This window comes from Nomascus leucogenys, unplaced genomic scaffold (assembly GCF_006542625.1).
Source record: "Nomascus leucogenys isolate Asia unplaced genomic scaffold, Asia_NLE_v1 Super-Scaffold_249, whole genome shotgun sequence".
NCBI classification, from domain to species: domain Eukaryota; kingdom Metazoa; phylum Chordata; class Mammalia; order Primates; family Hylobatidae; genus Nomascus; species Nomascus leucogenys.
In genome coordinates, this window is record NW_022095768.1 from 1,831,574 (window position 1) to 1,856,428 (window position 24,855).

General features: G+C 45.7%; 1 protein-coding gene across 2 annotated transcripts in view; it reads left to right on the forward strand.

Moving 5' to 3' along the window:
• The window catches only part of ASIC2 (acid sensing ion channel subunit 2), a 1,082,573-nt gene that overhangs the window by 804,888 nt on the left and 252,830 nt on the right, over positions 1-24,855 (forward strand). The window lies entirely within an intron of this gene.

A 24,855-nucleotide genomic window follows, 5' to 3' on the forward strand; every position in this document is an offset into this window, starting at 1 on the left:
CTCCACGACGCCAAGGCAGAACCCACTCTTGGGTCCCCTGAGTCTTCTCCTGCAGGTTGTGGGAACTTGGACTTAACTGTAGGAGGAGTCGCCTCCCACTAGTGGGGGCTCCCCTGTCCCAGCCCCTCCTTCCAGTGTCAGCCCCCAAAGCCCTCATTCTACTCCTTATGGTGCCGTCTGTGAATATTAGTCAGCCTCCTTCTTCCCGACCTCAACTCCAGGCCCTCAGGACTCCAAGAAACTGCTCTGTGTCTGGAGTGTAGATCTCTTAAGTGCGGACTTCTTGTCTTTGGGAAAACCAATAGACGGCTCTTAAAAAAAAAAAAAGAAGCGTTTCAAAAATGGATCATCAGGGGAATCACGCAGAGTCCCTAAGCAGGCCTACGATCCTAAGCAGCTTATGTCTTTAAAGTTCCCAAACACTTAGAATCTAGGAGAACTTGGGAGGAAACTCCCAGAAAACCAACACCGAAGCTGTAGACAGTTTGGTGGGAGAGGCAGCAGCATGCTTTGGCTACTTTTTCGAAGTGCAGGAGTCTTGAGCATCCAGCAGAACTGAGCAGTGGTGGGCCAGGGTTGGGCCCTTCACCTGGCCTCTGTCCCCCATAAAATGTAAGTGTGGGTCTTCTGGTCTGGAGGATTGCTCTGGGGTTCAGAAAGCATCCTAGCAGGGATGTGGATGCAAACAGCCGCGGCCAGGAGAAGCTGTGCTCAGGATTTGTAAACCATTTGCTGTCCCGGTTCCCCCACGCTGTGCGTCTGGATAACGCAGCTGTTGGACAGAAGGTATCTGCCTTGTGCAGTCTGCCTTGGAGGAGTTCTGCTGCCAGGCCCCAGCATGATGCACGCCTGTCCAGCCATTCGTGTGTAAATGTCCCTTAGGTGGGTTTGGGCTTTTCCACTAGTGCAGGGAAGGTTGGTTTGTGTGTTCATTGGTAGTGCTATGATGGTGATTTTACCAGCTCTGATTCATCACTCCTGAGATCCTCATTTCTGACAAAGCTTTTTTGGGGATGGTAAAGAGATGCCACGGTTCTAACAAGTGTTGGCATGATGCCAGTCAGACCAGGTCTCTCATTGGCTGATTGGATTATTCCTTGTCTAGGAAGGCAACCCTGGCTTCAATCTTGTCCTGCTGGCTTTGCTTTAAGCTTGTGTATTTAGTAGCCCTGAATTATCCGCTCTGAAAACATTCCTTATTTCCTGAGATTTTCAGCTGGCCTTTAAAGAATATCTACCTGGTGGCTCCCTGCTTTGGCAAGTAGGAGATGCTGTTAACATATGCTTCTAAGTGATTCCTTCCAGGACTCCAAGCACAATTCTGAGTTCCACGAAGGTGAAGGAATGAGGGCATGAGGGCAGCGATCTCTTGTTGTTTATTGTTTTTTTTGTTTGTTTGTTTGTTTTTTGCCGATCACTAATTAGCAGCCTCAAGAGTTAGATTAAAGTTCAAGATTACATCCAAATAGCAACAGGCCCTCGCTCCAGCTCCAACTTTTACAGCATGGCCCATCAAATGTAATTCTGAAAATCTGACTATTGCTTTGCAAAGTGTGTGGAATTGCATTCTAACAGCCACTATGCACTTTTGATATTCACCACAGCCCTGCGTTAATGAGTTCTATTCCCATTTTCAAAATAAGAAAAATGAAGCTCTAAAAAGCTGTCCAATGCTCAGAGCCAGCAAGTTCAAAGTCCAACTTTGCATACCACTAATTGCATTACACAGAAACCACATGTACCTTTCCTCTCTGACCTTGGGCCTCTCTTCTCTCAGAGGACTTACACAGGACTCTGCCCTCTCCCCCACCTCTACTCCTAGGAATCCTGTCCCTCCTAGGAGCTGGGAGAGTGGAAAGTGGAGCCACCTCAGGTGGCCCACTTCATCAGAGTCGGCAACATGTCCCTGAGGCATGCAGAGGACACAGTCCCTTCAGGAGCCACCTGACTTCAACCTCTACAGCAGGCATGGCCATGAGTTGTGTGGGCCAATTGTTAGGGAGTTGAAGAGAGTAAGGTCCTTCCCATTGGGGCACCCTTCTCTTTCCTCCCTGTACTCTGAGTCCCTGTGTTTGAAGAGTTTGCAGGCACACACACACCCAAGCAAAAGTATTACCTCCATTCCCCAAAGGTATGTGTTCCTGGAGACTCAGGTGACCCCTAGTGGCTTCCTATCATGGCCCAGTCCTGGGAGTATCCAGCCCCTTAAAGTTGCATGCTGTAGGTTTTTCCAAGGACCTCAGAATTAAAAGCTTCATCCCTCTATCTGTAGAAGCCAGAAGCTATTTCAGGGAGCCCCAAATATACAGCAGGCCCGTCAGGAATATTTTCCTCTAACCACACTGCCTTGTCTCTATCCTTTGTCATCTTTGATGGAGTGGCACCAAAGTGTAGTGGCTGAGAACATGAACTCTCAAGCTGCACTGACTGGGCTCAAATTCTGAGTCTACCACTTACCATGTGCCCTTGGGCAAGTGACTTAATCTGTCTATTCTTGAGTTTCCTAAATCATCTAATGGAGATAACAATACTGTATACACCATATTAGTTGTATGTGTGTGTGTGTGTCAGAGAGAGCTCTGAAAACTCTGCTGGACCCCTATAGAAATGCTTCCTTTCAATCACATCAGCCTCCTAACTGGTCTTTTGGCCTCCAGCTCTGTCCCAGCCAACACCCTGCATCCCATCGTCTGCTTTACAGCCAGAGTAGTCTTTCTAAAGCACTGCTCAAAGCACATGGTTTCCCTCCTTCAAACCTTTCAGTGGTTCAGCTGTCCTCAGATTAAGGCCTGAGCTCCTCAGCCCCTCCACCTTGTCCTGCTTTAGTTCTTGCCACACTCTCCCTCATACCATATACTCAAGGTCTACAGAACAGCTCCCAACAGCTGAATCCCTGCTCCTCAAGCCCCTCTGCTTGGTTTGGTTTCCGCTGCTGCTGTTAACTCCTCTTTCATGCTGCTTTGTCTGCCTGGGGGACACCTGCCTGCTCAACAGGCAGCTCTGGGGTTTCTCCTGCTTTGGAGCCTTTCCTGACCACCTGCTGCATCTATGCCACATCACCAAACAACTGATGCGTTCCCCTTCTTGCCCCTCTTCCACCCTGTTTAGATGTTGATCCTCACACAGACACATGTCATCGCACCTGTTAGACTGTGCCTGTCTCCCCCTCCAGACCAGAGTAGGAATCATATCTGATGTACTTGCTGTCTCCGGCACCCAACAGACAGCTTGACAAGTAATGACAGGAAAGGACTGGGGAATGCATACCTCCATCAGGTACCCCCAACATTCCCTGTTGTCCTGTGTTGCCTGCAACAATGTTCCTGGCTTAATTCCTCTAGAGAACACCAGTGAAATGCATTTCAGTGAGAACCAGGCCACTTCTGGGCATTTATTCCTTTTGGGAACAGAGAAGGGAAAGTAGAAAACAAGATGCCAAGCACTCCCCAGAAACCTGTGCTCCCCAATCCTAAGAGGACTAGAGCAACAGGTGAGAGATGGAGTTCTAGAGGAGGCCTCTGGGGGGATGTGCCAGCTGTCCCTAAGTCCCATTTCAGCCAGTTAGTCCCATGGTCTGGAAATAAACCTGGCAGGGGAGGGGGGTGTCTGTTGGGTCTTATCCTCTAGGCCCACTCGAGATGTGTTTAGTTGCAGCTCCTCTCTTTGTTGCAGCTGTGCAAGAGTTAATCTCTCAGCAGTCAGATAAAGCAGCTTGGCTTCTGAATGCCTGTGTTGTTTCCCTGGCATCAGCTGTGGACTCGAGCTGTGAACACTCTGGCCCTTCTGGGGTTTCCTGGGCCAGAAGAAGGGAGCCTTCCCAGTAATTGGGTGGGATGCAAAACAGTGAGGCTGAGCTATCTGGGCACTGGGGCTTTGGAAGAAGAACCAGGGGGTTGGAACAGAAACCAACAGAGGCCAATCTGAGGTCCACTGCAGGAACAAGGAGCAATGGCTCTCTCTCTGGCAGATGGCATGGTTCAGGGGAGAGTGCCAGGCAGACCTCAGCACGGGTCTTTGGTGCTGCCATTTCCTAGCTCTGTGCCTTGGACAGACACTTTGCTCCATGAGCCTCTGGTAATAATTCCTACCTCGGAGATCTGGGGTGAAGATAACATATGAGCAATAACTGGCGCATGCCTGAACAGCAGTAGGTGCTCAATATTCAGGAGCCATTGTCATAATGTGGATAAAGTGCCCAGCTCAGTGTCTTGACCTCTGATGGTAGCAGTTACTAATTATATTCATATAATTATCATATCATATTATGACCACTTACCTGAGTAGAGATACATGCTCATTTTCTCATTCATTCATTCAATCAACCAATGTCTCTTGAAGGTCAACTACATACTAAGTTCTGTACTAGCTGCTGGGGGTATAAAATTAAATAAGGCTTGGTACATGTCCTTTGGGAGCTCTCAGTGATGTTGAGGATGGAGATGTGTGAATAGACACCAGGAGCATACAGAGGTGCTGTGTGGGCTCCAAGGATCAGACTGGGGATCTTCGATGGTTTATTGGAGGAGGTGGTGTCTCAGCTGAATCTTGAAGGATAAGTAGAAGCTCCAAAGTAGAAAAGGAGAGAAAGAGGACTTCAGAGTGAGAGGGCAGGAGTCCAAATGCGAGAGTTCAGAGACATGAAATAATGAGATTGAACGCATGCTTTCTAGGCCCCGTGCCTAGTGCAGGGTGGCTGGAGGGAGGGGTCGGTTGTGCTGAGATGGGAGCTGGGCTGAGGGGTGATGATGCAATTATGTAGTGGGTGCCTGGAGACCAAACTAAAGTTTTTGAACTTTGCAGCAAAACTCTGACTTCTTTCACTACTGGTTGTTAGACTGTGGAGAGAGACCTCATCTGTGTCCCAAACACTCCAGCTGCCACCCTGTTTCTAACTCTGTGAGAGGCCACTCCTCCCTGCACCCTTCCCTATTGCCCAACCCCCTTTGCAAGAGTTAACCTCGAGTTCAGATTTTGGACCACTCATATGTACTTAAAGCCAAGAAAACAGCGTTTAGTTTCATCACATTTTGTCACATCAGACAAGCTGGCTGCTACTTGCCAGGACAGAAAGCAAGAAATCATTTCAGCAACACATTGTTTAAAATCAGCTAACTCTGTTGAAATGGCACTAGGCCAGGCAGTCCAGTAGTTGGGAGTATGGATAGCTTTAGGGAATCAAGAAAGATACTTTTGTCTTTAGAGAAAGAGGAATAAATGAGCTAATACATGTGAGGTGCTTAGACCCATTCCTGGCCCTAAGTAAGCACTCAAGAAATGTGAGCTATTTGCATTATTATGACTTGCGGTGAGCATTTTGAGTGAAGGACAAAGGCAAATAACACTGGGCAACTGTGATATGCCAGCCTCTGGCTGGGCATGTTTCATGTCATCTCAATTCTGTGCAATAACCCTGGAAGACTGTGTGAAAATCTACATTTTATAAATGGGGGAACTGCAGTGCTGGGAGCATCTGTAATCCACCTAAAGTCACAGACTCAGCAGGTAACAAAGCTTGGATTTGAACCCAAGTCCTCCTGACTGCAAAGGTACATGCACGTTCTGCAGCTGCGTGAGGAAGGAGTCCATCAGTAGGAGGCAGGGTGTGTCCTGGGAAGTCCAGCCCAACCTCAGCTTTGCCCTGGCTAGTTGAGTGACTTTGGTCTCAGGATTCTCCTGTTTAATATGAGGGCATGAGCCAAATGATCAACGGGATTTAGCTGAAAAGTTCTCTATTCAAGTGGGCAGTCGGGGGAACAGAGAGCTCAAATAGTGCAGATGGCGTGAGTTTTTCAGCCAGCCATTTCTTTTCTTTGCAGAGCTGAAACAGTAATTAAGGGGGGAAATGTACAAGTTATTGAAGTGCTAGAGACAGGATGGTGATTAAATAGACATTTATACAAGGAACATGAAAAGACCTCCACCAGTTATTTGACTTCGGGGAAATTAGTTTAGGGAATCAAATGTAAACTCCACTCAGGTCTGCAGATATCCAAATTGACCAACGTCAGGATGATTCTGATAGTGGCTATTTTGGGGCCACTTTGGCCAGTCTTGAAGGCATCAATCAGATGTCTGCCCAATGGAGAAGGGCTGGAGGAATAGCCAGGACATTTACTTCATGTGTCGGTTGCCTTCATTTTCCTGAGTGATTTGCTTGGATGAACTACTCAGAAATTGGGTCAACCAATGCACATTAAGCACCTAGTGTGTGCCAGGCACTGAGCCACCAAGATGACCATAAGTCTGATCTGTTTCTGGTAAATAGGCTTGCAACAGTCAATGTGCCTCATCGGAGTGACTGAGTCTAAAAGGAGCTTCCTGATATACAGGGAGTGGGGCTAGAATGCAACAGCCTAGGATTTGTATTGGGTACCTGTTACATAAACAGTCACATTCAATTTTAACAGCATGAATGAGTGTCATAGAACCCTGCTTACAGATGAGAAAGCCGAGGCTCAAGGAGGTACAAAGTCACACATCTGGGAGGTAGTAGAGTCAAGATTCAACCAAAGATCAGTCCAGCTTCAAAGCCCATGTTCTTTCCTATGGCTCCATTCTGCCAACACTCAGAGATGCTGATAAGAACAAATCCTTTCATAGAGGCTACCACTCACAATCTTCCAAGCCTTGAAGTTTTTTTCACTGCAAGTTGCTGTAGGCTTTGGAGAGTCATCCTGGGTTCTAGGACCCGCAACCCTGAAAAGGAAAGACGGTTCGTAAGAGGACAAGATCAGTAATGAACTTGCATCCTCCTCTGCCCTCAGACAAACAGAAGAGAAGTAGATCTATGGAGGAGAATCTGCCCAGGAGTTGTGAAAAAAAGTTTTAATTGTGCCACAACCTCAACTAAATTACTATTTTCATTCTTTCAAGGACACTGGTAACTTGAAGTCCTGCATGAGGAATTGGTGCCAGATTGAGTTCCAGCTTGGGCCTGTGCTAACAAATAGATGACTCACTCATAATTGGAATATGAATTGTTGGTAAAACAAATAGAGGCTGCTAACATACTCAGGAAGTTTGTTCTCCTGAGCATGTCAAATATCTCCCTTGACACCATTGTTTATACTATTAATTTGCCTTGTAAATTGTTTCCTCCAACTCCACACACATTTATTGAGGTCCTTCTTTCTGCTAGACACTTTTACATTCATTATTTTATTTCAGCTGACAACAGAGCAGAGAAAAACGTATTCTTTTGTCCCTGATACCAAAAAGAAAACTGAGGCACTGTGTGGTTCAGTACCTTGGTCGAGGTCACAGAAGCCCTGACCTTAGGGTTCCAAAGTCAACGCACTGCATCACAATTGTTCCCACAAAAAGATCTTGGTGCAGCTTTGGCCAGACAAACCTGCATTTGTAATCAGCAAAAGCTTAATTTATTATACCTGGATAGGATGTGATAATGTACATTGCTATCTCTGCAGCAATAAGGATGCTGATTACACTCTATTGCCTGCCTAGCTCCAGAGGTAGGAGTGACTTGCCTGAGGTCACTCAGCACAGGAATACAAGAAGAGCCAGCATTTGAATTAAGGTCTCCTAAGGCCCCATATACCTTTTCTTCCTCCAGCACCTCTGTTGCTGGTCAGTGTGGGTTTGAGATTTCACCTGCCCTGGAAGATGTTCTTAGGGAAAAAGTGATGGGCTTGTGAGTACTTTGCAGAAAAGAACTGGTACTAAACTGTTGCACCACACTCCAGTTGGCAATGGATGGATGCGAAGTCCTTAAGGGGGCTACGCTTCTCAAACTTGAGCATGTCCAGGTTACTAGGCCCTCAACAGAGACCCTGATTCAGTAGGTTGGGTCAGGACCTGAGATTTGCATTTCTAACAAGCTCCCAGGTGGTACAGATGCTGCTGGTCCACGAACCACACTCGCTTTGAGAGACAGGGCTGTGGGATCCTGGAAGCCCTGTGAATGCTGATAAGGAGGGATCCCTGTGGTTCAGCCATACTGATTCATTGGATCTATAAAAGTGCATGTGGGATGAACATCCTACAGTGAAGCAAATAAGTGTGCCTGGGGAGAGGTGCTGGGCTCCTCAGTGAACCCAAGAGAATGTGCAATATCAGAAGCATCAGTGCTCTGGGGGAAGCCCTCTGCCACACCAGAGCAGGGTTAACAGAGGGCCAGGGCCTACCTGCAGTGTCAGTCAAACCAAAGTGCAAAGGCCATGTGTAGGCTGAATGATGGCCCCTTAAAGATGCCCATGACCTCATCCCTAGAATCTGTGAATACATTACCCTATGTAGAAAAGGGACTTTGCAGATGTGATTTTTAAGTTAAGGATTTTGAGATAGGGAGAATATCCTGGGTTATCTGGATGGGCCCAGTGTAATCGTGGGTCCTTAAAAGTGACAAAAGGAGGTGGGAGAATCAGAGTGAGAGGAGATGGAACTGCGGAAGCAGAAGTCAGAGAGAAAGAGGCCGGGCGTGGTGGCTCACGCCTGTAATCCCAGCACTTTGGGAAGCTGAGGCGGCAGATGGCTTGAGGTCAGGAGTTCAAGACCAGTCTGGCCAACATGGTGAAACCCCATCTCTACTAAAAATTCAAAAATTAGTTGGGTCTGATGGCAGGCACCTGTAGTCCCAGCTACTAGGGAGGCTGAGGCAGGAGAATCACCTGAACCCGGGAGGCGGAGGTTATAATGAGCCAAGATTGTACCACTACACTCCAGCCTGAACAACAGGGCAAGGATCTGTCACACACAACACGCACACACACACACACACACGCACAGAGTTGGCGAAAAAGAGAGAGATTTGAAAGTGTTACATTGATGGCTTTGAAGATGGAAGAGGGGGCACAAGTTAGGGAAGATGGATGGCCTCTAGATGCTGGAAAAGCCAAGGAAATGGATTCTGCCCTAAAGCCTCCAGAAGGAACACAGCCTTGCCGGCACTTTGCTTTTAGCTGGTAAGACTCATTTCAGACTTCTGACCTCCAGAACTATAAGATAATAAATGTATGTTGCTTGAAGCCAATAAGGTTTGTGTAGTTTGTTACAGCAAAAATTATTTCTGATATACAAAACATTTGTTTCTGATATACAAAACACTTTCTATTACAGACCTGAATCCACATTAGTGAACGAGGCTGGTTAATTTTGAAGCAGGATCTGTCCAAAATTCAAAAAAATAAAAGAATTTGTAACAAACATGCATCTAGTTTCAGAAATAGCTTGGGAGTATTTTAACCACACTTACATAATGCAAGATTGGGAATTTGGACTCCAGAAACTTAGAAAGGAGGTGGTTAGGGGGAGTAGAAAGGAGATTGCCTCAGGAGTCAGACAGACTCAAGTTCAAATCCCAGTTTTGCCAGGTATTGTGTTGGCTGGGTGGCCGTTAGAGAGCTGCTTACCCTTACTGAGACTCATTTGGCTCATGCCCTCATATTACAGAGGAGGATCCTGAGGCCAAAGTCACCCAGCCATTCAAGGCAAAGAGGAGGGTGGACCGGACTTCCCAAGACACACCCTGCCTCCCACCAATGCGTTCCTTCCTCATGTAGCTACAGAAAAAGCATGCACGTTTGCAGTCATGAGGACTTGAGTTCAAATCCAAGATATGTTTTAGTATAAGCTTTTGTTTCCTCATTTGCAAAACACAGACCATACTTTTTGTGTAGGGCTGTTTCAAAACTTAAAAATCATATGTTAATCCCTTTAAACATTATTGAGAGCCAGCCATAGGCTAGTGTTTGTGGATAAATGTTGAGTGTAAATATAGAAACTGTTCCTACTCTCTTGTATGTAAAAGCACAGCACAGGTGTGTAGGTCCTAAATAAATGTGAGCTATCACTATCATCTTCATCATCCTTATCATCATTAAAATAGGTGATTCCCCTCAATTCTTCCAAGAAAGACTTTTAAGGCCATAGAAAAGTAGACTTCAATGGCCTTCTGTATATTGTTACAATTCTAGCCAAGAAGCATTATGTCATTTTCATATCACACCTCTCTGGGTAGGTCAGAGCCCTTTTGTGTTTCTTCCCCATTCAGTACTCTGATCAAAATTAAAAATCAGAGAAGGAGATTGAGTTGCTCGAGGTCACACCACAGGTCACTGGGAAGCTTGAAATAGACTGTAAGGAGATTCATGCTTAAGCCTACAGATGACACTTTTGTATCACAGCAATATCAGTTTGTTCCTCTGTAAACTCTCTCTTCTTCCAAAATATGTATTCTGGCCGTCCTCATCTGATTCTGATGGCATATCTGATCTGAAAGTTGTTGATACTCTGATCTTTGAAAGTGAAGGGTTTAGTCTTCTCTTGGAACCCCTCCCAATGAAAATTATTTTCCCACTTTGAAATGGCACGGGCATCCACTGTGAACTCACATCCATAAATCTAAGCCTACTGCTCAGGAAAGCAGATGAGGTTTGATTCTGCTTCTCAGCACAGTCTCACAGAGAAAATTATGGAAAGAATTTGATTTATAGAACCACCTCAAAGGCTCTGGAGTGAGACGCATGTTTATTCACTTTATTACCATTTATTTTACACTATCTCTTTACGCTCCCTGCACATGGATTTGAAAGATGATTTGGATAAATGCTTATGGCCTGTCAGATTGCTTGGCCCTGTTAAGGCACATGGCTGCCAACATCTCGGGTTGGGGGATCCTCATACCAGTTTTGGGGGTCAGGCCCAGCCTCTAACAAACACATGTGGAGACTCTAGCCCAGAGTTCTTGTCTGAACTTTCCCAGCTCTGTTTGTATGGTACTTGGTGTGGATCTCCAGCTGCAACCACAGGATGTATACAGGCAGGCTTGATTTAAGATTCAAATATCTCAGAACAGCTGGGGATATTTAACATCACTATAATTACATTACATTTTTGATGGTGCATGGAGTGAGAGCCTTTTTTGTTGTTGTTGAATATTCTATGAGCATCAAATATTTTAACTAGACGGGGAAACATGACTGCATTTTTCACATCCAAGTAGTTTTGTTTTTATAATTCCGGCCGGGGATGAGTGTTTCAGGCTTTCATCTTTTGCCACGTCTTTGGAACAGCAACAGCAATGTCTCCTACGCTCTTAGGTGGGCTATGATGTTGGGGAAAGACGAAAATGGAGCAGGAATGTGTAGGCACCCGCTATGTGCCAGGAGTGAGGAGGGGTCAGCTCACCAAAAGTGGCTTTGCTGATAAATGATGTAGCTGAGATCTCTACAAAGGCAAGTCTGGCAACTTAGGTGGAATGGGTTGCCAGGAAGTGGGGCACGGGAGAGGGATAAAGGAAGGCTACTACATACATGGCTCTGTGCCTCCCATTTGTTATCTTCTTTAATCCTCAGGACAACACTCTGGGGCTATACCCATTTTACCAATGAGGAAACCGAAGCTCAGAAGGTTAGTAGAAAAAGTGGTGATGAGGACCTGCATCTCACACTCTTAAAATATAGCATTTGGAATATTCAATGCACACCACCACAACTGTCTAATTTTAAAAAAAGTTATAGAGTTGGGGTCTTGCTACGTTAACTAGTCAGGTCTAGAACTCCTGAGCTCAAGCAGTCCTCCCACCTCAGCCTCCCGAAGTGTTGGGATTGCAGGTGTGAGCCACCGTGCCAGACTGGAATTTTTAATTTATGTTGACCCCTGGCTACCTCACTCCCATTGCCTCTCTCTCATGCTCCATGTTCCAGGAATTTTAACCAGCCAACAAGCCAGGAAAGCACCTACTACCTTGACCGACCTCCCTCTTCCCGTCCTCCTGGGCCCAAAGTCACAAAGCTAAGTCACTGATGAGCTGCTTATCTCTATTCCAAAGAATTTTCCAGCTTCCATATCCTTGCTTCCTTTCCCCTGGATGCCCTGATTCACCATCTCTGCCTCTGATGCCCTGTCTATTCGAGACAACTGGGTGCTTAGATATGCCCAGAATATGCCTGGAAGGATGCCTGAGATCTGATAGCAGGCTGTCTCTGAGGAGGGGCCTGGAAGATGGGGTGCAGAAAGAGAGAGGGAGCCCTGCTTCTCACTCTTCACCCTTATCTATGACCTGAATATCTTTAGCCACATGTGTGTATAACTTACAACAAATCAACACATAAGACAAAAGAAAAACACCGTTTCTAAAAATCTCATCTCTTCTGTGGTTACCTCAGGCCACTCTTCCACATAAATCATCTGTACGCAAAGGGATGCTTTCCACCCTTTCAACCACACAAAACTCACTTTGTTTATGCCCCTCCTTTCTCAGTCTTTTATTGCAATCCCGTGCATTGACTCAGGTTCCCCTTCCTCAGCTGTCATCTCCTTGAGGGCAAGGGCCATGTCTGGCTTTATCCTGTAGCTGTCCCAGCACCTATCGCTGTGCCTTGTAAGTGACAAGTTCCCTGTCTGAATATTGAATTGTTGAAACAGGAAAAAGGATAGTTCCACCAAAAAAAAATATATATATATATATATGGACTCATTCATTCGTTCATTCATTCATTCAATAAAGAGTTATGGCAAACGATCATAGGCCAGGGATCCCGGGGAATATGGGATACAGAGGGAAATGGAGCTGACCCTCCCCTCACAGAGCTGTCATCCGGATCTGTGCTTTCCAAGTCTCCCCAAAGATCAGAACGATGGGCAGGGTTGATTTAAAAAATCCCTCGCTCCAAACCAGAACTATTGAATCAGAATTTATAGGGGAGAAGCCCATCAATTTTTTTTTTTTTTTCTGAGACAGGGTCTGGCTCTGTCACCCAGGCTGGAGTACAGGGGCATGATCTCGGCTTGGATTATCCTCCTGCTTCAGCCTCTCAAGTAGCTGGGACTACAGACATGCACCACCATGCCTAACTGATTTTCCATCAGCCTGTTTTTAATAGACACCCCCAGGTGATTAAAGATTTTAGAAAAACATTGTATGTTGCGGGGTAGAGGAGCAGATAATATGTAAGTTAACAAATAAATGAACAAGACTGCTTCCAATATTAATAAAAGCTGTGAAGGCAAAAAAAAAAATGAATAAAGGCATCTGATAGGGAACAGCAGGGGCTGCCTGAAGCCAGGGAGCAGGGGAGTATCGATTATCTGAGGAAGTGACATCTTCGCTGAGATCAGGAAGATGAGAAGGGGAAAGTATGCAGGGATCCAAAAAAGGATTCCAAACAGGGTAACAGCCAACCAAAGGCCCCAAGTTGGGGAAGGATCTGTCTTCTTCCTTCCCACACTGGAAAACCCAATTCCAGTCACTCAATCTCTTGTTCTTTGTGCTGTGGGTACATCTGGCTCGTTCCAAGATGTGGCTGCCTCTCTCACCCACACAGTATGAAAGAACAGCCTGATTCTAGCAGCTTTGGAAATATTGACCTCGGGAATGCTAATGTAACATAGCTTTAGGTCCTTAGGCCGAACTTTCCTTTAAAAAATAACTCCAAGCGAATGGAAAAAAACTGCAGCAGGAGGAATCCAATCACAAATCCCTGTCTAAGGGCAGCTCGGTGAGACTGACTGAGCCAGGCCCTTTTCTTTGGAGTATTCCATTCTGGGTAATTAGCACCACGTTCCTCTGCTGATTAATCTTCACCAGGGCAAAGGTCTTAAGCCTTTGATGTTCAGATAGAGTTTCCTCATTCAGCCTCCAAAATGTTAGGTTAGGATGGCTGGTTGCCCACAGCAAAAACAGACCCTTTCCCTGGCATTGTGTTCGGCATAGAACTTGCAAATCTTTCACTTCTGTTATCTTCGTGATAACCACGTGGTGCAGTAAAGCAAATCGAATTGTTCCTGTTTTACAGATGGGGCAGCTAAGGCCCAGAGAAGACAATTGACTTGCCCAAGGTTACCCAGCTGGTAACAAAGCCAGGTCGGTTCTGACTCCTATTCCAGAACTTCCCTGACTCATGGTGGTGAATTGCCACTGGGAGTTTAAATATGTGTCCTTCTCCAAGTCTCAAAGTCAGTATCACCTCCCAGGGGAAGTCTTCCCTGATCCCAGTGGAGAACACTGTGAAACCTGGTCACAGGGAATTGAATCCTTGGCTGGGAGGGCCCACAGTGCCACCTGGGTCATCCATAGACAGAATTTCTCAAACTTCAATAACTTTTATGTGCATGAGAGTCACCTGGGAATATTGCAGAAATGCAGATTCTGGCTTAGTAGGTGGAGCCTGAGATTCTGCATTCCTGTCAAGCTCCTAAATGACACCAATACCATGGGTACATGGACCACATTATATGTAGTAAGGATCTATAAGGCTGGAGGCAAAAGCAGGATGGAATAAAAGAGAAAGAAGGGCCTCTGTACCCAGACAGAGCTGAGTGCATATCAACCCTGCCATTTTATTCTGTTACAATAAATCATCCTTTGGACAGAGTTCAAAGCCCACCTTGTCCTGAATCCTGCTCTGAGAAGCAAAGCTGCTTCTCCCAGGCTAGACCGTCAGGCTGCTGCTGCTTAGATGTGCAGACAGCACAGCAATTGGTAAGTTTCTATTAAGGATAACTCTTTCCTTTGTCTTTATATGATACTGAAATGACAAGTCATTGAGGGAGTCCATGTGAATGGAGAAATGGCAACGGAGTCACATACCTCCAAAAGGAGTTAGTTCCTGTGAGGATGAGCTGCTAGGTATTTCTGCTCCCTTTTCTGATTTTGTGGATATCAGTAAATGTGACAATGACAGGTGAGAATCCAGGGAGAGCCTCTAGCTTGATCACAGTAATCAGTTTTTGTCTTTGAGCAGCCTGTTGCTACTTAGGGGCGAGAAAGTCTTCAATTAAGGGAGCCGTGCCAATAACAGGGCATTTCTAGGTAATGCAGCTAGAAGCTTTCACTTTTGTTGCTACAAAGCCTTTAGTTAGAATTGCTAAGGCTGTTTGCAAACCATGCCTTAGCTTATTCATTCAATTAAATCATTCATACTCTCATTTGTTTTTTCAGCCATTCATTCCTTTGCTCACTCTTTTATTCATTCACTGATTGACAGCTTCATTTACTCATGCATACATTTATTGAGTACCTTCTATATACCAGGCACTGCACCGGCCTCTAAGGAATCAAAGTGAATATACTCCAAGTCATCAAGTCAATCTCCCCTGCTCCCATAGTATCCTATATCCAGTCAACAAACTAGACCCCTCAATGGCCTCTCCAGTCTGGTGCTGAAAAACTGGACCAGCCATTTATCTTTTGCCTGAAAATGTTCCCTGCCTAAAATTATCGTGTGGTTCCCTGTTGCCTACAAGATAAGGCCAAGCATCCAGGTAATCTCGACTGTCACCCCCATACATGCATTCCTCCATGTTGAGCTGCCGGGATTCACTGTATCTACCATGTTCTTCCCAGCCTTTCCACATGCTGTTCCCTCAGTCTGGAATGTCCTGCAACCCCGTGGTCTTCCCTGTGCTGCATACAGCCACTGATACCCTGAGAGATTACCATGGAGTGGGTAAGGGTAAGGGCACCTGAGTTCAAGTCTTCACTTTCCCATAGATAGATTTTATGGAAGTCTGTGCAAGCAGTTTCACATGCATTCTCCATTTGGATTTGCACAACTCTAGGGAAAGGTAACAAAAGAGTTCCAAATGCCAGGCAAGTGGAGTGACTTGCTCAAGGTCATGAAGCTAGCAAGAGTCCAGGTCTAAGCTACAACCTAGCTCTTCTCACTCCCTTTCCAAGGCCGATGCTAGTTTACGACACACACAAAGAAGACGTTAGCCACTGGGAGTCATTAATTGATACCTGTAGGCATTTTTATTACTTTCCACTGAAGTCTAGAAGGATCTGCTGTGGCCAGACAAGTAAACTGCAGAGGAGAACTGAGGTTATTGTGTGAAGATTCAGATTTTCGAAAAAGCAGGTTTTGCCTGAGATATTTAAATAACTCAGTTACTGCCACCCCATCCAGGAGAGGACAACCAGGCAGTGGTATATGACTTCTGGTTGGGAGGGGAATTGTGTGGGAGGCGGGAGTCAGGTTTCCAGAGAGAAATTACCATTTTGTATTTATTACTTTGGCTCACAGGAGTGCCGCAGGGACAGGCTTGCTAATACGTTGGATGATTGCCTCAGTTCACCACTTCATTTTGCAGTGTGTAGACCAGCCCAGGTGCAGACTTGCAGGACACTTTTCAGCTTGGGCCTCCCAGGTACCCAGAGCTCTCTCTAGGGGCATGAGGTGCTGGTGAGGAGGCATGGGGAGTGGGAGAAATGAGGAGGGGTGGTGTCTGTCCTCAGGTACTAGGGGGCACCAGGATCATCTGGTCACTTTGACCACAACTGCAGAGTGATGACAGTGGAGGAAGAGTCCCAAGCTAGGAACCAGGAGACCAGAGTGGCACTCTACCACTAACTCCTGGACAACCCTGGATCCTTAGCTGCCGCTCTCTGGGCCTCTAGTACCCATCCAGAAAATAAGGGAGATCATAAGTCAGGATTTTTCAACTCTAGCTGCACGTTAGAATAATCTGGGGAAATTTTGTTTTTTAATTACTAAAGCCCAAGCTCAACCCCCAGAGATTCTGATTTCATTGGCTTGGGGTCAAAACCAAGCATGGGTATTTTTTAGCTGGAGTCACTGATCTATGCAGTCTTTCTTAGGATGGACATTCTAGGAGTCTGTGTTGTCAAAAAAAGTAACAAGTCAGTGACCTTGAGATCCAGGGTCACGTGTTTCCATGTTTAGATTTTTGCTATCAATTATTTGTACTTGCTGGATTATTTGTACTATCTCTCCCCAGTTAAGTTTCCTCTTATCAGTGAATGTTGGAGAACTATACACTAGGAGACAGGAGACTTCACTTCTGGTCTTTTTTGTATTAGCTCTGTGGCATGGGCAAGTCAATGTCAGCTCCCTGGGCCTCAATTTCCTCATTCCCAGCTAATGAGAAAGCAGCTGGCCCTTGCCTACCTGCAAGCAGGTGTTGGAGCAGAGTTGGTTTCACAATGCTGCCTGGTTTACAAAGCATTTTCCCATCCAGAGCCTGAGATAAGCCTGAGAGTAGAGAATACTATTCCATTTTCATAGATGAGAAAACAGATGCTCAATGTGGTCAGATCACTTGCCCAAGGCCATCCAGACAGTATGAAATGGAAACAGACAGGTGTCAGTTCAGATCCTATCAATGTCACTTCCAAACTAACTTTGACTAGTTCATTAACATTTCTTCACCTCAGTTTCTTATCTGTAAAATGGACATAAATACCACCCATTGCCTTCCCACAGAGTGATTGTGAGGAAGAAAAATGAGGACCAGGCAGAACTTGTGGAGCCTGGCACAAAGCAGAGGCTCAATTAGTATTTCCTTCCTCCCCCTCTCCCAGTCATTTCTCCCATTCTGCCTTTAGTCTTTCTTCTCCCTGCCCTCCTCTGGCCCCCCCACTTTTTAAACTTTTCAAGGACTGGCACCTTGAGAGGCAGTTCACTGAGCGTGACCTTGGGCAAGTTGTTTAATCCTCCTGTGCCTCAATTTCCCCATCAGTAAAATGGGGATAATGGTGGTATTTGCAGTTGTGAGGGCTAAATGAATTGAGAGGACGGCTTCTGGCATGGAACTTTGGCTGTTATTGTTCTGTTTCTTTAAGGCCTTCCTTCTCCTCACTGGGTCCTGGCATGAAGGAGTACTCCCCACCTCCACCCCCTTCAGTGGTTGTTGAGTGAACAACGGAGGGATCCCTCCAGGCAGAGGGACAATAAACAAGACCCCCTCCCAGGTCCTTCCTGTGTTGTCAGCTGTGACAGCTCTGCTGAGTACACATAGCCCCCAGGGTTCCTGGGTGGAGAGTAACAACCCTATATCAGGGGATTGCTTACTATCTTGAGATGGGAAAAACAGAAAAAGCTATAAATATGGAGGGTTCATCTGTGATAAGTCATGGTTGGAAACCCCAGCTATATAACTTTTTAATTCTCCACCCCAGCTTGTAAGCTCACGCAGTAAAAACAGTCACTAGTAATTTATTTTTTTTCTACTCTTTTAATTTTGTAATTTTTTTTCTTTAACCAACCAAAAAAAGTCCTCCTAAACTCACCTTAAGCTTTTATTTTTCCCCCCTTAGCAGTCATAAAATTTGGCCATGGATTACAATTTAAAAGCTGTCTCTTCTCCTACATTGCCAGAATGAAAATGTACAAACTCGGGGCAATTTCTTAACTAAGTGTTGTTGAAACAGGAGTGAGTCCTGGACTCTGTTTGCATCACCTGTCTCCAGGTGGAAAAGGAGGCTGGCATGGAGGGAGGCAGTTCAGTCAAAAGAAAAAGATACTCTGCAAGGGTATCTTGGAGCTGAATTATCTCAGGCAAGTGTCTCTCCTCCCAGGGCTCAGTTTTCTCATTTGTAAAAAGTTGATGAAAAAATAGTGACAAACCTCCCTCACTGGGATGTTCTGAGAAACCAAAGAGATAATGTATAAAAAATTGTTTTGTTCAATGTAAAGCATCATAAGCATGTTGGAGATTGTTGCTACTACTGACAATGATGATGATGGTGATGATGGTGGATGATGATAGTGATGACAATGTTGGTGATGGTGATGATGCTGACGATGACGACGATGGAGGGATGGTGATGATGATGATGATGATGATGACAATACAACCGTGTGCAGGGCAGGGCTCATGGGTTTATGTGATAAGAAGAGGATTTTCCTCAGAGCCTTGAATATCTCTATGTACACAAAATAGGTGCTCAGTAAAGAATTGTTCACCTAAAGTCTATTTCAGAATTCAGTTTACCTCTCAGAGGTTTAGGTCATTTATTCAGTAAGAGTTAATTGAGTGCCTACTGTGTACTAGCTCCTGTTAGCACTGGACCACAGCCAACAAACAACACAGACACAGTCCTTGCCTTCATGAGGCTTACAGTTTAGAAGACAATGGGATGGAATGGGATGGTAAAGGTAGATGGTAAACATATAAACAAATGCCATAATTTCAGATGATAATGAGTGCTCTGAAGACAACAAAATAGGATGATAGGATAGACAGAAATGGAAATGGACGTTTGTAAGATGCTTTAGCTCATTAGCTCATGTAGTCAGGAAGCCCTGCATGAAGAGGTGGCATTTGAGCCAAGACCAAAATGATAGGGGGATGCAATCGAGGGAAGACCTAGAGGCAAGATGCTCTGGGCAGAAGAGATACAGTGCCAAGTCTCTGAGATGAGAATGAACTTGGTTTGTTCAAAAAATAGAAAGAAGGCCTGTATGTCTTGAGCAGAGTAGAAGAGGAAGAGAGTGGTATGAGCTGAAGTTGGAGAGGTAGGTGCAGGCCAAATGCCAAGGCTAGTAGGCTGGGCTGAACTTGGAGATGACTGGCGGTGCAGTGAGAAGCCATTGGAGGGCTTAGGAATGAGAGTGCCATGAGTTAATATACCCTGCAAGAATATCATTCTGGCTTCAGAGACTAGATGAGCACGGACAAGAATGGAGGCTGGATGACAAGTTAGGAAGCAGATACAATACTTGGGATGAGAGATGTTGGTGGACTGGACTAGGGTTTTGGTGGTGGAGGTGGTAAGCATGGTCCAATTTGGCATATATTGAAGGTGGGTCCAGTGAGACTTCATGGTGAATTGGTAATAGAGGGTGATAAAAGCAGGGCTCAAGAATAACTCCCAGGTTGTGGGCCTGAGCTGTTGGGCTGATCCTGGTAACATGAATTGAGAATGGAAGGCTGGGGGAGATTAGATATGGGTGTTGAGAGAGGTGGGAGGCAAATTCAACGTTTGGGGTCTGTTGAGATTGAAGTAACTATTGGGTATCCTAGTAGGTAGTTGGACACATAAGCCTGGAGCTCCAGAGGAGGTCAGGACAGGAGATTGGGATTTGGAAGTCATGGTGGATTAGTGGCATTTAAAGTCAGTGGGACTGGGTGGGATCGCATAAGTGGAGTGTGTTGACAGAGAAGAGCAGCAGGCTGAGCACTGGGCCCTGGATTCGCCAACATTTAGGGGTCTGGAAGTAGAGGAGCAGGCAAAGGAGGGTGAGAGGGAACAGTCAGGGAGGTAGGAGGGAAATCTAGAGGGCACTGACCCAAGGGAGAGGGGTACAAACGGGGCGTGGTCAGCTCTGTGCAACAGCAAGCTGCCAACAAAAGACAGGCTTCTCCCCTATTTAGAAGCAGGAGGCTGTGCAGTGTAGAGGTTGGAAGCATAGGTTTTGGAAGCAAATGCACTTAAACACAGGTCCTGGTGGTGCCATTTCTTGGCTTTCTAACTTTGACCAAGCTCTAACATCCTGGATCCTTAGCTTCCTCCTCTGCATAGCATTATTGTGCAGTTTATCCAAGATGTTGTCTTTAAAGTGCTTAGCACTGGGCCTGGCATAGAGTAGGTGCTCAGTAAACAGAAGCTATTTGTATTCTTCCTGAAACTGTTCAAGTGAGTAGAGTCATCGTCAGTAAGATACACTGCAGAAGGGCTCAGGTTAGGAAGAGAAGATTTCATTTGGGCAATCCAGCCTTTGTCAGGGTTAGAAATGAAGTTGTCTTCAAGGTTCAGACAGGTGATGTAAGAAGTAGACAGGTGGAAGTGGATAGGGGCAGTAACACCACTGGCCGGCTGGACCACACACACCCAGCCTAGAGGCATCCTAGGTTAAAATGTTTAAAGCCCCATGCAGGCTAGATGAAACCCATTCTTAGGCCCAGAACAGCTCACATGCATTTGGGACTCCATTTACATGATGGTAGACCAGAGAAGAATTTTAAACTGCGTGTATGGGATTGACAGTATCAAATTTGCATTTCAGAAAGACCACTCTGGCATCAAGGCAGGGAGAGGAATAGAAGGGGGTGCGGGTCTAGTCCAAGGCAGGGAGAGAAGCCAGGGAACTCTGTGCTCAGGTGAGAGGGGACCGGGATGAGGAAATGGGCTGATTATAACATAATTAGCTCTATAATCAGTATGCAGGCTTATCATTTCAAAATGTAAAGATGATTATATGATTAAACGCTTTTTTCCTTTTAATGGAAATAACTTGCCAACCTGGGGGTTTACTAGGTGGGTGGTTGGAAAAAAAAGTAAGGTATTAATTTTTAACCAATTGACTTTGCAATGAATGAGTTTATTGATTCAAAAAAATCACTCACTGTAGACAGTAAAAGTTATAAATGAGATTAGTGTCTGGTTAGAGTGAATGCTAAGTGAAGGGGCCCAGGAGGCTTCCCTCATTAGACTGAAGAGAAGTCTTGCATAGATGGAGCAGAGAGGCATCTGGGCTGACCCACAGAGCCTGCTGGGACCAGGCACATGGCTGGAGGCAGTGGGCTCAGATCTGAAACTATTCCTCTGCTCTCCCCAAAGAAGTGATTGAACTTTAAGCAATGAGGTGATCTAAGCTGACCAAACACAGAAACTAGTTTTACTACCATTCCTAGTGTTTTTAAATGCACAAACTAGGAAAAGGAAGGAAGGAAGGAAGGAAGGAAGGAAGGAAGGAAGGAAGGAAGGAAGGAAGGAAGGAGGAGGGAGGGAGGGGAGGGAGGGAGGGAGGAGGGAGGGAGGAGGGAGGGAGGGAGGAGGGAGGAGGAGGGAAGGGAGGGAAGGAGGAAGGAAGGAGGAAGGAAGGAGGGAGGGAAGGGAGGAGGGAGGGAAGGAGGGAGGGAAGGGAGGAGGGAGGGAGAGGAGGAAGGAGGAAGGAAGGAAGGAGGAAGGAGGAGGAAGGGAGGAGGGAGGAAGGAAGGAAGGAAGTGAGGGAGGGGAGGGAGGGAGGGAGGGGAGGGAGGAAGGGAGGGAGGGAAGGAGCCCTTAGGTTCCAGAAACAATGAAAGACCTTAAAAACCACGGTGTTCAACACACAGCTGGCTTCCTGGGGGCCTGTGGGACCAGGTCCTAGGCTCCAGGCCAGGAGGCTGGTGTGTTTTGGGGATGGGGGAGGGTGATGATCACCTGAAACCCCAAGACAGGGTCCTTGCATAAAGGACTATTGACGGGGGTGTCATTTCTGTGTTTCCCCCCCATGGGACGCCACTTGATACATCATTTCTGTTAAGAGTAGAAAACTCCATCCAGAAGCTCAAGGAAGCTAGGTGTCTCCCAGGGGTTCTAGGTGGGGTGTCAGGGAGACAAATATCCCACAATAACTAGAGTCTGCAAGCCTGCATCATGTGTGAGTGTAGGATCTGGATTTATTATTCTATCCATGTGGCATAAGAATCTCAAGTCAAAAAATAAACACAAAAACTGGTCTGAATCTGGTGAAATATGGGGCCCCAGGAAAGCAAGTAGCCAGAATAGTTCTTTTAGGGCACTCCTCACAATGCACTTCCTGCAGGCACAGAAGAAAGACATATCAACGTCACACCTGTTCATATGCTCATTAAATGTAGTGCTAGAATGCACCTGTCTCATCCAACCCCCTCCTTCTGTAAAGATGGAAATGAAGTCCCAAGGAGGGGTGTTGACTTGCCCAAGGTCACACAATGTATTTGTGTTAGGAAGTGTGGGCTGGAGGAAAGAGCAAGGGTGTTGGGGGTGGTAAGACCTGATTCTGAATCTCTGTCCTGTCATTTAGTAGATGTGACCTAGGTGAAGCAGCATAAACTTTCTGAGCTTCAGGTTCCCCATCCACAAAATGGAATCATGGACATCTACTTTGTAGGATGGTTGGGAAATAAGGCAGATGTCTCTGGTAAAAGTGCTTGGGATGGTGCTAGGTGCTCTATATGTGTTAGTGTCCTTCAAACTTTGCTCTTAAAAAAATCCTCTCCAAAGTGCCCACTCAAGTCCCAGTTGACCTTGATGACTTCTTTATCTACTGGAACACCTGTGTTGTGTTACTTAGCACTAAATTTCTTATTGTTATAGAATTAATTTTTTTAACTCCAAATCCTGGCTTTTGAAGTTCCATTTAACTTTGTGTATTTTGATTGTCCTTACTTATTTCCTACTGGTCCTCAATACTCCAGTAGACTGGGGAATGGATGGATGAGTGAATAGATGAATGGATAAATGTATAGATGGATGGATGGATGGATGGATGGATGGATGGATGGATGGATGGATGGATGATGGAAAGATGGATGGATGATGGGTGGATAAATGATGGGTGGATATCAGTTAGGGTTTGCTGGTTGTAAACAATAGAAGCTGATCTTGGCTAAATTAAGCAAAAGGGATTATATTGGAAAGATATCAGATTGCTCACAGAATCAATCGAAAGGCTGGAAAATGAGAGTGAAAAAAGCAGGAAATGATACACAGTGGCAATAATCACTTCTCTGTCAGGTCAGGGCGCTGTCCCTGGAATGAATGAACACCAGGCATTTATCATGCACAGGACTAACTGCCTTCAAAAGTCAAAGTCCTTTGTCGGTGTATCTTGGGTCACATGTCCCTTGATTCATAAGCCCTTTATGCATGCACAGTGAGGAACCAATAATTTCCCAAAAGAAATTAAGATCTTGTGACCAAAAGAAGAGAGAATAGCTGCTAGGTGCTCAGAACCCAACCACCACCCACATCAGAGGGAATGGATAAATCTTCAGTTCCCTCAAGGAAACACCAGGGACTGTGTCTTCATTTGCCCCTTGCCACCTCCCTCATGCTCTACTCACCCCACATTCTCCCGTCCCCTCCATTTCTGGGTATCCTGTCCCTCCCTGGAGCACCGTCACTTCCTACCTCCTGCAAGATGCCTGTGCAGCTTTCCAAACCCACGCTCATCTCTCCTTTCCCTGAACTCCAGTTGCCCTTGCCATCAGCACAATGCTAGAATTATTCTTAACTGCAGCCTGTTTACTGCTTCACCTTTGGGGTTTGGGCTCTGCTGTAAGTTTCCTGAAGGCAGAAACCTTGTCAAACTTAGCTTCTGTCCTAGCACAGTGTTAGGTTCAGAGTCAGTGACTGATGAATGCATGATCCTTGAGAGTGTGTGGCATGAATCATTACAGTCATCAGTCTAATACAGTCAGATTATATCAGATTCAGTCATCAGCTGTATCATCATACCTTAGAAATGATTCAAGCCTGGGATTCTTTAAGAGGTGAATCAACTGGAACCCAAAGGGCTGACTTATTCAAAGTTGCACAACTAGTTAAAGACAACTCTAGAAAGCCAGCTCTTACTATTCCCAATGGAAACCAGCACTCCTTGCTTCCTGGGGGGATGAGAGGTGCATGTGAGTGTGTGCACACATGTGTGTGTATGTGGGCATGTGAGTGCAGTCAGTGGTTGTTTAATGAAACAAAGGCCTGCCAGGATGTCACCAATATGTTCTTTTTCTTGTTCCTGCCCCATCCTTAGCCAAACTTCTACCCATGTTAAAATCCTTTGCCCAGTGAAAAGCCAAGAAATGTCAACTGATTACCCCTAAAATTTCATTAATTTTGAGAGTCAGTGAATTTCAAAAAGTGGAGAATTTGTTGAGTTAATACAGAATCAACCAAATCGTTGTGTCACCCGAATTGCTCCAAGCAGGCTCCCTTGTCAAGCACCCCACCTCACTCTGCTGTTCCGTGCTACATGAAAAATTAGTTGGTGTACTGGAAATAAAGTCACAGGGAGCCAACATTTTGACAAGGTAATGGCCCCCTGCCTTTCTTGACATCTGCGAGGGAGTTGTAGTCCATTATAATGTCACAATGGCATGCACCATTGACATCTCATTGAATAATTAAAAGGCAGCTTAATCATAGCGATCATCCACTTAGTGTCTGGCTCCAAACATCAGGGATGCACGTGTAAGGGAGCAGCCATGGTTGTGCAGATGGGGGACTAGTTCAAAGCTAGGTCACAGCTCAGACCACTGGACAGCAGGGTCTGCCACATGTGTAGCAACTGGGGATGGGGGGTGGGGATGGGAAGGTAGCTCCTGAAGAAGAAGAAAAAAAAGAGATTTTCTACTCTCTTTTGCTTTTTTAAACTAAATGCAGGGGCAGACATTCTTTTTGACCCA